Raw genomic sequence first — 13,918 nt, 5'->3', positions numbered from 1 at the left:
CTTGGGTTTTCCTTGGAGCAGGGATGTTAAAGGGGCTGTGTGAGTGCTGAAATCCTTGATAAAGCGACGGTAAAAGTTGGCAAATCCCAGGAACTGTTGGAGCTCTTTAATGGTCTGGGGACGAGGCCAATTCTTTACAGCATCTAGCTTCCCCTGGTCCATTTGAATCCCCTCTTGGCCTACGATGTATCCCAGGAATTGCTTTCGCCCATAACAGCGCCTTGCCACGGAGAAGAGAAATCAGGAAGGATACCTTTGATCGTTCGGTGGAGAATTGTTGGGGCTGCATCTCCATATACAGTGCCACTTGGAGGAGGAAACCACCACACTCAGCTGCGTCGCCCGCGAAGGTAGCAGGCACGGCCATGGGACTGACAGAGGTAGACCGCGGAGGTGTAAGGGGAACCAGGGATGCCCGGAGAGTGGTGACAAGCTCCTCCAGGACCTCCACTGGTGTGGATGGATGGGGATCCATCTGGTTGTTGGTTATGGTCCGGTCTTCTGTCACAAAACACAGTACACACAACTGGTGAGTGAGAACAAACAGGTTTATTGAAGGGATTCGGGATCGGGAGTGATCAAAAGCAGGTGAGTGAGCAAGTTAGTGTGAAGTTCTGATTGCTTAGCTGTGGTTGAAGTTGTGTCTTTGTTTGCAGGTTCGGATCGGGGATCAAAGGCTTCGAGGGAGTATCGGCGAGGGATCCAACTGGTAAGCATTGGGGTAAGTCATGATCGTAGAGTGAGTCCAGAGCTGTCCATCTAGTGAACGGTAGACCGGACAATGTGGGGAATAGAAGTGTGTGTGTATATAGTGGTGTTGATTGGTGTCAGCAGGTGCGTGCAATTAGAAGTCAGGTGACTGTGATCGGGTGATTGTGCTGGGTGGTGACTGTTGTGATGGTGACTGATTCCTGACAAATATACTGCTAGTATACGTACCTCTTTGTGTTTTGAAAGTAGCGGAGACAAAAAATAAATACAAATAAAATAAAAATAAACAAAGTAGCGGAGACAGCATCACGGAATCAAGCCGCACATTCAAGCTTCCTGCACTTCTGTCGCTGCCTCACAAGACAAAATATAATACTACAGAGCAACCGCGACGGTAAGACAACATCTGGGGCCGTATTCATGAAAAATCTTAGCGCTAAGAGTTGCTCCTAGTCCTAGTTTCCCCTTAAAATTAAAGAAAAGATCCTAGTAAAGAAAAAAGTAATTCCGAAAGCATCTTAACCCTTAAGAGGCTTAAGAGTTTCTTTAGCAGTGGAGAAAATGGACGAAACATGAATAGGGAGAAGAATTGTGTTGCACACAATGCATGACAGTGAGTTACACATTAGATCGTGCAGGGATCATGTTTGTGACCGATCTTAATAGAGACACGCTAACATCTCCGACACCGTGCAGAAATGCCATAGCGCCAGAAATGGACGTAATCACTCTACATTAACTACATTAACATATTTGGCAACTGGAAAAATGCAACTATGCAATAGGATTTAACATCCCACCAATAGAATCCATCATACCAGTATACACCATTATAGTTTCCATTAAAACCAATACAATTCCCATTATAACCATTAAAACCATTACATGTTCTATTGTGTTTTGAACAGGGTTTAAAATAAACCCTACTCTTAAAAGCACTCGATCACAGTCTTCAAAAGACTGTGTCAAAGCTAGCAACGGGGTCAGCCCCGCCTCCTCACTAAGATAAAAGTTTTTGTCTTTTCCTCGCTCAGAGTTGCTCTCAGATTGGTCCTGAATCACTTTTAAGCTAAGACTCCTAGTTAGAAATTTTTAAGCTAAATTAGGAGCTCTCTGAGAGGATTCTTAGAATCTTTAAGAATACGGGCCCTGTATTGCAAATTGTATTGCTGTTACTGTTGTTTTTAGCGTAGGCATTACCATAGAAACCAATGTACATTCAGTAAAAACGAAAGAGCGCTTATGGACACACAAATCGGATATGAACAGTTGCGATATGCTGTGTGTACAGTCAGTTATTCAAATCAGATTCCATTCAGATATGCACAAAATCGGATTTGGGCTGACAGTCTGAACGAAGCTTTTGTGTGACAGGGCCAGTGCAGAAAACATATGTGTCTGTTCCAAAGCCCTTGCATGATGGGGTCAAGGTGTTTTTACAAGACTTTATTAAATAAAGGTTGGGTGGAGCTTTCCTGGTCATCATACTCATTTCCAGTAGTTTGCGTGAGGAAAAAGGATGGCAGTCTCTGGCTATGCTTTAACTGGGATTTAAATCAGAAGTCAGTGCCCAATTGCCATCCTATACCAAAGATACAAGATATGCTGGACGTACTAAGCGGGAGCTCTTGGTTTTCTATTTTGGACCAGGGGAAGGCATACCACCAGTGCTTCCTGGATGAGGAGAGCCAATCAGTGTCAGCCTTCATAACCTCATGGAGACTGTACCAATGGAAATGCATTTCATTTGGACTGTGTTTAGTGCCAGCCGAGTTCCAAAGAAGTATGGAAAACTGCTTGCTAGGCCTCATGGAAACAATATGTCTGCCCTACCTAGAAGACAACTTAGTTCATAGTAGCAGTTGTAGCATTTGGGCCAATCAGACACACAATTTTGCATTTGATTTAACAAATCAATTAGTTATGAGATTAACAAATGGTCACAGACCCCTCACCCAATACACATACCCGGGTGCCAGTAGGACTGTCAAGGACTTCAGGCCCCCGGGTCCCATGGCAACCCATCAGATAACACTAGTTTTATTGCTCAAAGGTATGCAAATGGCCAAGCAACACTCCCTTCATATCCCCTTTAGGAAAAAGACATTATGCCATAAAATGGACTCTTCTCTAATTAATTCATAGAAAAACCTTTCTTTGAATGAGCACACATATCAATTAGGTCATTGTGTATATTATTACTGTTCTTGTATATGTTTTTGTGTATTGTAGACTGTTCTATGCATGCTTATGATAGATCACTAGTTAATATCACTCTAATTGTAACATGTTTGGTCTCTATCAATTCGTCTTCGGATGATCTAAGTGAGAGTGAATATTACATGTTGATACCTATGCAACATATTAATGTCCTAAGAATCTTTAATGGTTTGTATAACAACTATTAATCCAACCCCTTTGCAAATTAACATGCTCTCAGACAAAGAGTCATAACCCCCCCCCAGTATTTCCAAACTCCCGCTTGGAAATTCAGCCTTTCTCATTGGTCAAGCCCATCCTGAGAGGCGTGACTTTTCTCACCTTAAAGGGCTCACGCACAGTTCCGCCCAGGCTCTTCTGCAAAAACTCTACTGCCAAATCTCCGGACTGCTGCCCATGTGGAGAGCCTGAGCTGGTACCGGCGTGCCCGGTGTGCTCCAACATATCTCAGTTTTGCGGTTCTGTTAGATCCTAGAAGGATGTGAGCTAGAACTCTTCTGAAACTAAGTTTTGCGCCAGGCCTTGCAGCCTTGACTTTCCATTCAACCAAAGAATAACCTCTTTGGAATTCATCACTCTTCAACCCAGAAGAACGTGATTGCGAGTTCAAAACCTTGAAACCACCAAGACTTTTCATCCGAGATTGCATTCCAGACACACGTCAACAGCCGTGGAAGTGCAAGTATGGTACATCTAACTAAACTAAACAGAGATTTAGTATAAGTTATAGACCCTGTTATAAATGGCGCTGATGGTTTAACTCAGGTGGTTAACTGACTCTTTCCATAACTGCATTCTGTTTTCTCTAATGGCTTCATTCATCCACTTTAGCTCCCCTTTTGTATATACGCGTGAGTGTATGTATGTTTGTTTGTTTGTTTAGATTAGTTATGCGTGTTAGCATAATTTAGCATAATGCGTGTTCAGTTAATAAAAGTTGTGTGCACAAATTACATGAGTTTCTGGTTCTGCCTTGCAAATTAATGTCCCTTTACGATTTTGACCCTCGCTACATGCTCTAATGCATTAATACTTAAGAAAGTATTTTCTGTGGCCACGAAAATATCCTTTCTTAGAGTTGATATGAACTTACACTGACTTACAGTTGATGGCAATTTAATTCTGCTACAGTTATCACTGTCAGCCGATATAAATAATTGTAATTAATCATAATTAACTGTAATTATTTATATACAATTCCCTTTAAAGCTAATTTGCTACACAGTTTTGAGGATCATTTGGCCCATGTGTGATTAGTGCTCCAGCGCTACAAACAGCATGGCATAAAGCTCACTCCAAGAAAATGTGAGCTCTTCAAACATAAAGTGAGATTCCTGGGGAAGATGTTGTCCGGTGAAGCCTATACAATGGACCCAGCTGAGATTGCACCAGTGCAGGCTCTGAAGGAAAGAACACTATACACAGTGAGTGAACTAAGGAAGATGTTTGGATTCCTGTCCTATTACCATTCCTATATTCCCAATTTCTCCCACCTCGCACAACCACTGTACCAGTTACTGACAGTGTGACTTTATGCCGCTGGAAATGGAAAAACCTGTTCGACTTCGCTCACAGAAGACTTGGAACACACCCAAAGGGCAGGGCCGCATTAACCATTGGGCTAGGCGGGGCTGAAGCCCCGGGGCCCGAGCAAGGAGGGGGCCCGTGATTGGCTGTGGAGTAGATTGACTGGTCATTGGTAGTGCCGATCGCCAAAGCCCCACCACGCCTCCCACTTATTAGCGCTATTATTTAGTGGAGCTTTTCCATAAATTTCATTGCAGTAACATTAGAAATTGAAACGTCACGTTTGAATTTGTTTTACCAATCAAATGCATTTATTTTATATATTGCTTTTGAAAGACCTGTGTAGCCTATCTATCAGGTGACCGCTGCGTGCGCACTCATCTCTCTCTCTTCGCTTCGTTCTGGCGTAATCTCATGCAAAGAACAATCTTCAAAAAGTAAAAATGTCAACTATTCAAAAAATAAAATTAAATTAAAATAAGGAGAGAGGGGAAAAACACGAGTTAGTCAGTAAAATTCCCAGCTATCAGACTATTTTACTAAAGCTGATGATGGAGTGGAAGTTGTGGAACAGCAAGTGGACCGGACACATGGAGTAGATAAAAACATAGCGTCATCGTTGCCACAGATTTTAGGTTAGTTTGATTATTAACTTGATGGATGTTTATTGCTTGTTGTATTTGAACAACCTCTATGGGCCTATATTCGCATTTGGGTTGAAAAATAATCCGGTAGAAATATGTCAATCATTTAGCGCGTCATGATGTTAGCTTATCATTTAAACTCATTTTAAACATTGTGGTTTAAAAACAAATGTAACTGTTCAGGGACATTAAGAAGCGGGGCAGAATTTATTTTGGCAAATGCACGCGTTACAGCCTAAAAGCAGCGGTAGCGTTAAGCACCTTCCTAAAGTTCTTTTTCGCGCCTTGAGCGTTCAAACATGGTTAAGCATACGTGTCAATATGCGAGTATCCTCGTAAACAGTCATTTGTGTCTTTCATGAACATTATAGTTAAAGATAAAGCATGCATGTGAAGTGTAGTAGGCTATGTGAGTTCCTGGCATTGTATGATGAGATTTTAAAGGGATAGATCACCCAAAAATTAAAATACTGTCATAATTTACTCAGCCTCGAGTTATTCTGAACCTGTATAAATTTCTTTGTTCACCTCACCATAAAAGAAGATATTTTGAAGAATGTTCATAACAAGAAGGTTTCTGGGCCCCATTGACTTTTTTTTTTTTCATACTATGAAAGTCATGCAGCAGCTGTTTGGTTACCAGCATTGTTCTCAATATATTCTTTTGCCTTCAACAGCAGAAGGAAACTCATACAGGTTAAGAAAAACAACAGAATTTTAATTTTTGGGTGAACTATTCCTCGAAAGCAGCCTGATATAGCTGCTGTTGCCATTTGTGTCAATAATGTGAATCAAACATCACTCCATGTCCTTGACTGAATCACTTTTGTAAAATAAGAATTAATCTATATTGAATTTATACAGTGAAGACCATTCAGTCTATTTGTACATTTACTTTACACAATATAATGTTTTTTTATTCAGTGCTTTAAGTTTTTCAAGTAGGTCGATTTATGTATCTTTGTTCTTTTGTCATTCATGACTGTTTACTTGTCTTAAGTAAGCTTGGTTTTACTTAGGCTAGTATTATTTTTTGTGATATTGTAATTAGTAACAAGAATTATGAAATTTCAGTGCATCAAAAATGTTGATAGGATAAAAATCTTATTTTGAAGCTATATATAATTTTTGTGATGGGGGGCCCTGCAGTAAGTCATAGCCCCGGGGCCCAGTGAGGTCTTAATGCAGCCCTGCCAAAGGGGATAAGATTCATAGAGACCAAAAGAGACAATTTCTAGTGAATTCTGAAAGGAGGAGTATAGTATGTACTTACCTGTCAGTGGCAATAGCACTGCCTTTCAAGCCTCGAGGTGGGACCCTTCGGAGTGAAGAGGATTTGTCCCTTCAGATCGAAGAGGATATGCACCATTAAAATTGTTTTGTAGGAGAGTATTTGCCTCTTAATCTTGAGAAAAATGCTGGTCACAGCACAGGTCATAACATTGACACTGACAGTGACAATGCTGTGTCAAACAGTGAGTGTGAAATTGACTGTTCAAAAGCTCTGAGACTTTATCCAAAGAGACAGAGACCAAAATGAGTGGTACTCACTTATAAGACTCTAGTGGTACTCCAGTCCGTATCCAGATCAGATGGTGGATCAGCACCTAGAGACGACCTCTACAGCCCTGAACGTCAGCGGAGATCAGGATACCTAGATGAGCCCCAGAGACAGATCCCCAGTGAGGACCTCGTCACCTAGACAGCCATCGGGACAAGACCACGGGAACCAAATGAGTCCTTTACACAATCTGACTTTGCTGCAGTTGGAACAAACTGCTGGTTCGTCTGGTCAGAGGAGAACTGGCCCCCTGACTGAGCCTGGTTTCTCCCAAGGCTTTTTTCTCCATTCTGTCACCAATGGAGTTTTGGTTCCTTGCCGCTGTCGCCTCTGGCTTGCTTAGTTGGGGACACTTCATTTCCAGCAATATCGTCGACTTGATTGCACAGATACTATTTAAACTGAACTGAGCTGGACGATGAATTCAATAATGAAATGCCTTTAACTGAAAATTGAGTGTTTAATCTTGTCATTTTACATTATTGACACTATTTTCCTATTTTGATATTGGAAAGTTGCTTTGACACAATCTGTATTGTTAAAAGCGCTATATAAATAAAGGTGACTTGACTTGACTCTAGGCCAGAAACTCTTATGAGACTTATTTTGGTTCAAAGGGACTGCTCTGTAGAAATAAAGCAGTTACCTACCTCTATTGTTCATTTCTGCAGACCTTGGAGCATAGTTGAGAACTGTTGAGAAACTGTTGATTATGCTATTCATGTGCATACAGCGATGTATAGCCAAGCTGCTGGGGGAGCTCTTGCAAAGATCTGCTCGAACACACTTAAGACTGCAGTTAATGCAGAGACAAGCATATAACACACAATGATTAAGACACTCCATTGTAATTTGCTTTATATTGTTTATTTTTTCTCTGCAGATTTTCTTGCAAACCATCCTTAAATGTGTGACACCAGAAAGAAGCCAGTTCCTTTCTAAAATCACAGCTAGCTACAAACTGTCATTAAACCCAGTGTCTTCCCTAGTGTCGGAGGTTTGTAAAGCTTTGTCGAAAGTACTGTAGCCAGAGTTTCTTCCTGTCCTTCAGTAGCCCAGTGGGAAAATATTTGGTGACTGTGGAACTTTCAGAATTGTGTTGGCAGCATAGGCTGAAAGCATGTCAACATAAAGGCACCAACGCATGCCCAGAGTACTACTACAACTACAAGGGCACACACTCCATTGTTCTATGATTCGAGAGCCTATTTAGTTCTATGCTTCTTGAACACAAACTGAACCTGTCCCCACCAGCCAATCTTCCTGGAACAGGAGTCCAAATCTTACATGAGATAGCCTAATGTGTCCCTTTCCAGGTATGTAACAGGCTAAATTAATTTGCACACCAATCACGCATAACATTATGACCACCTTCCTAATATTGTGTTGGTCCCCCTTTTGCTGCCAAAACAGCCCTGACCCGTTGAGGAATCACACATCAAATACTCGCAACACAACCAAATACAGAAATGCGCTGCAAATACGCACAAACCACAATGGAACCCTTTAGAAAATTAACCATGGTTTTACTACAAATAAGACCAAAAAAAACATGTTCCAGCCATGTTCGTCACTTGTTGCGGTTCCCTTAAACATTTCCAATGTTGTCTGTGCATATTTGCAGAGTGTTTCTGTATTTGGTTGTGTTGTGAGTATTTGCAGCGCGTTTCCCAGCTTTGGTTTAAAAGAGTTCAAAAATATTTGTTATCGGTCATAAATTATGGGGGAAAATAGAGCAGACGCTGGACATGTATGAAGCTTTCAAGAGCGCATGTGTTGTCTGCCCATGCTCACGCACAACATCAATTGGACTTTGAAAGGCTACGCATACGCTACACATGCAAAAACGAAGTATACTTTGGGCTTCAGGTAATGGCAATGGGTATGGCGTAGGGTTCACAACTAGGCATAGTGTGAACTACTGCACTCTACCACACTCAATGCAGAAGTATAAATTGGGATTACAGGCTGTCTATACTGGATATAACAAAGCACCCATTGCAAATCATTTATCCTTTGTGTCAGTACGTCATACATAGAATGAGGCATTCATTTACTATTGGAGATTTGTCGCTTACATCGCTTGCATCTGGTGTATACAGAATCACTGTTTATAATAAATTTTAAGACACCTTTCCACTATCTCTGACAAACAATAAGCAGCAGACAGGAAGTCATTAATTTCCAATGGAGAGTGGTGCAGGAGCTGCGTTACTTGGATTTTGGATCCTATTTGAGCTTTGGATGCTTTAAAATATTTACACTTCTGCAGCTAGACCATATGCTATTGCCAGACTCGATGTATTCTAATCAAAACTATGAGCGCGAGGATAGAATTGCCAATATAGGGTTAGAATTATTGTAGACAAAGCAGTCAAGACAATGTAGGTCAAGACAATGCTACTGAAGTTCATGCATCAATATGAGGAAGAAAGGTGATTCAAGTTACTTTGAACATGGCCTAGTTGTTGGTGCCAGAAGGGCTGGTCTAAGCATTTCAGGAACTGATGAGCTACTGGGATTTTCACACATAACTCTTTCTAGTGGTAACAGAAAAAGGTCAGAAAAAGGTAGGAAGGTATACCTAATAAAGTAGCCCGCAGGTGTCTAATTTTACTAAATTTCTCATTCATTTCTTTTATATTCTTCTCATTCATTTTCCTCTTTTGTAATTCCAGACTGTAGTGTGGATTATCCATTGTAACATTGTAACACCTGATTCTTTTGTTTAGGAATCCGCTAGACAAATAATTTATGTTACTACCCATTGACATGGATTTAAAGAGTTATTCAACCCTCTTGGGCTTCAAACATCTTAAAATGCATATATGTAGATCAGTGAAATCTACTTTTTTTCTAGGCAGACATGACCCTAAACCTCCTAAAGCTCAGTTTTGGGACCTTGATATTTATGAAACCCACCTAGTACAGCCTGTAATGTATGTGTGTGTGTGTCTCTCTCTCTCTCTCTCTCTCTCTCTCTCTCTCTCGTGCTCTCTCAGGTGGCTCTGCCATAATTGAAATTGAGATTTGTTTGTTTGTTATAAAATAATTAGGTGGCTTGTCATAAGCTATCAAATTCTTTGTAGGCAATTTATTTGTTACACAAATAACAAGCGAGTTTCATCTGCACACGTTGAGAAGGAAATCATCCGCTAATCCCTATTGTGGGTTAAGTCAGTCTACTTTATTTGTTGTCTGGCTGTTTAATTTTTGGTGTGGGAGAGATTAGTTAGTGGGAAAATGGAATTTGATCTGATTGCATTTACGCTAACTCCAGGCACAGAACAGTTTGATTGCTGCAGGAAGAAGGATTTGTTCAAAATAGCTGATTTCTTTAAAATCCTCATTATGCATCTAAGAAAGATTTTTTAAGCTTTATTGCATAAAGAATTGGTGCAGCAACAAATTTTGCCTGAGGAGTCGGGATTATTAAATATGCAGGAGGGAGCTGCTGTGCCAGCAGAGGCTGAAGAGAAGCCCTCTTCTGTTTTGAGAACTGATTTTGTGCCTCAAATTACCCCACTGACATCATCAATCTCAAGAATTGGAAATAGGAATAAAGAGGGAAGAGAGAGAGAGAGACTGACAAGCTCTGGTTGAAAGAACTAAAGCTGGAACTAGAAAAGGAAACATGACTTTGTGAGTCTGTGAGCTCACCAGAGGGTTCCCCTGCTTTTACTTTGTCCGCTCGGCTGCCTTCAGGCCCTCTGTCAATTTCTTTCAGTTCCACTTCAGTTCCTGAAGTGAGTAGTTCTCCCTTATTTGATGTGAGCAAACATTAATTTGTTACTCCCCTTTCAAGAAGCGGTGGTAGATTGGTACTTTACGGCTTTTAAATGTGTCACCGCTACATTGAGATTGGCCTAAAGAGATGTGGGTTCTGCTAATGCAGCGCAAGCAGTTCAGGTAAGACCAAGAAATATGTTTTGCATTACCGACAGAGAAAAGTCCAGACTAAGTTTGACTGGTGATCAAAGAAACTGTTCTGCATACTTGCGAGGTAGTGCCTGAAACGTAAAGACAAAGATTTAGGGCCCATAAGAAAAAACTTAAAAGAGATAATTTTATTGTAAGATTTCAAAGGTTAAAAGTTAAATCAACAGAAAGTGATGTCAGCCGCTGTACACACTGCCAATGTAATTATATTTTGAGTTAAATCCCCAACAGACATATTCTGGGGACACACATGTTGTATCTAGTAAAAAGGGCAAAATAGGACCCCCTTAAAGGGATATTTCACAGAAAAATTAAAGATTGCTGTTAATTTACTCATCCTCATACCATCCAAGATGTATAGGTGATTTTTTATCTTTAGTAGAACTTGTAAAGAAGCTAAACCATGGTCCTTGGTAATTTATAAAATGCAGCTACTGTCACTTTGGTGAAAAAGGCAGGACATTTCAGCAAATGTAGATGCATGCCAATGCATGGAGGATTTTGTTAAAGTCTGTCCACATGTTATGACTATGTGGACCATGGAAAGCTTTGTGGTCTGCCAATGTAAAAGGTCCACACATTTATTTTGTTTTAGTCAGGCAAAGAGAGACTGACCATTAACCCTCAAGTCATTTGTTTGACTTTAAGCTTTAAGGCAGTTATTTCAATGAAAACCATCAGAGACTTTCAGTCCTGGGTAGGGAGTTGTAATATTAGGAACCATGTATTCACAAAACCTGTTTAAATCAAAACAGTAATTAAACAAACTAAATCTTCTCAATATATCATTGGTAAATTACTTCCATATGTTGGATGTGTGGTTTTTTGAGCCACAGTTTATGTTATCATGGCAAAAGTGTGGTATGGCATAATCCAGTTTTACAGAATTGGATCAGCCTGACAGCGTCGAGGTTTTATGCTGTGATAGCATAATAAAAACTCCAGGTTTGCATTTAAAGGTGAAGAAAGAGTGTTCCTCTGAGAGCAACGTCATTACTTCTTTACCTTCACTTTTACGCTTGCATCATTGAAGGATTGGCATATGTTTGAAGTTTCCCTTCTAGAGATTTTTGAGGGAAAATTGAAAAGCTACATACCTCAGCTGCCACGTCATCAAACACCATTGAAGGCTGTCTTATAGGATGTAGCCTTCAGACTGAGAAGCACCCCAACTGTAATCTGCAAAAAAGAGAACAAAATATATAGTATGCCTAAACAGATAACAGAAAACAATATATTGTCTATCCAAAGGTATTAAAATATCCATTTAATACCTTTGGATAGACAATACACAACCCGAATTCCGGAAATGTTGGGACATTGTTTAAATTTGAATAAAATGAAAACTAAAAGACTTTCAAATCACAAGAGGCAATATTTTATTCACAATAGAACATAGATAACATAACAAATGTTTAAACTGAGAAATTTTACTATTTCATGCACAAAATGAGCTCATTTCAAATTTGATGCCTGATACAGGTCTCAAAATAGTTGGGACGGGGGCATCTTTACCATGGTGTAGTATCTCCTCTTCTTTTCAAAACAGTTTGAAGACGTCTGGGCATCGAGATTATGAGTTTCTGGAGTTTTGATGTTGGAATTTGGTATATAGGTTTCCAGCTGCTGAAGAGTTCGTGGTCGTCTTTGACATATTTTTCATTTAATGATGCGCCAAATGTTCTCTATAGGTGAAAGATCTGGACTGCAGGCAGGCCAATTCAGCACCTGGACTCTTCTACTACGAAGCCATGCTGTTGTAATAGCTGCAGTATGTGGTTTTGCATTGTCCTGCTCATCTGGAGGAGAGCATATGTTGCGCTAAAAACTTTATATACCTTTCAGCATTAATAGTGCCTTCCAAAACATGCAAGCTGCCCATACCGTATGCACTTATGCACCCCCATACCATCAGTTTTGAACTGAACTCAGATGACACGCTGGAAGATCTCCCTCCATTTTAGCCTGGAGGACACGGAGTCCGTGATTTCCAACAAGAATGTCAAATTTGGACTCGTCTGACCATAGAACACTTTTCCACTTTGAAACAGCCTTGGCCTACAGGACTTGTCCCTTACACAATTGTTTTGCAGTAAGGGACTTGTAATCCTTAGATTTCTCCAGTTTCTCTGAATCTTTTGATGATGCTATGCACTGTAGATGATGAGATTTGCAGAGCCTTTGCGATATGACGTTGAGGAACGTTGTTTTTAAAGTATTCCACAATCTTTTTACGCACTCTTTCACAGATTGGAGAGCCTCTGCCCATCTTTACTTCTGAGAGACTCTGCCTCTCTAAAACATCCCTTTTATGTTACAGACCTGATGTCAATTAACTTAATTAGTTGCTAGATGTTCTCCCAGCTGAATCTTTTCAAAATGTCTTGCTTTTTCAGCCCTTTGTTGCCCCCGTGCCAACTTTTTTGAGACCTGTAGCAGGCATCAAATTTGAAATGAGCTCATTTAGTGGATAAAAGTGTAAAATTTATCTGTTTAAACATTTGTTATTATCTATGTTCTATTGTGAATAAAATATTGGCTCATGTGTTTTGAAAGTCTTTTAGTTTTAATTTTATTCAAATTTAAAAAGCGTCCCAAACATTTTCGGAATTCGGGTTGTATTTATATGTAAACCTTAGTTATGTTAACTTAATGTTAGTTATACTTATTGTTAATGTTAACACGTTCCAGGTTAAATAAATAAACATTACTTACATAAAAATAAAAAAATTAAAATCTAATTTGTATTTTTATATTATCAATGTTGTGTTAACTATTAAATGTGGACATGGCCTGGGGAAAAACCTTTTGTGCCTAGATGTATGGTGCACAGAGATCTGTGGCGTCTGCTTGAGGGGAGAAGTGCAAACAGGTTGTGGCCTGGGTGAGAAGGGTCTGTGATGATGTTTCCTGCCCCTTTAGCTGGTACACACCAATTATCCTCTCAGCCTCCTAACAGTCCGTTGCAGTCTTTTTAAGTCTGATTTGCTGGCTGACCCAAACCAGGCTGTTATAGAAGAGCATAGAACCGACTCAGTAACAACTGAGTAAAACTGCATGAGCAGCTGTGGCAGGTTGAACTTCCTCAGCTGGCGAAGTAAATACAACCTCTGCTGGGCTGAATGACTCTACTGCTGCCACAGTGCTGTCCATGATGGTGAACGGAGGGAGTGCTGGGGTGTTTCTCCTGAGGCCCACTATCACCACTATGTTTTGAGTGTGTTCAGCTCCAGGTTGTTATGACTGCACCAGACAGTCATTTATATGCAGACTTGTCACTGTCCTGGATGAGGCCAATGAGTTTAGTGTCATCTAA

The sequence above is a fragment of the Onychostoma macrolepis genome, chromosome 11, assembly GCF_012432095.1.
Source record: "Onychostoma macrolepis isolate SWU-2019 chromosome 11, ASM1243209v1, whole genome shotgun sequence".
Lineage (NCBI taxonomy): Eukaryota > Metazoa > Chordata > Actinopteri > Cypriniformes > Cyprinidae > Onychostoma > Onychostoma macrolepis.
Note: the sequence above shows the minus strand (reverse complement) of the source record.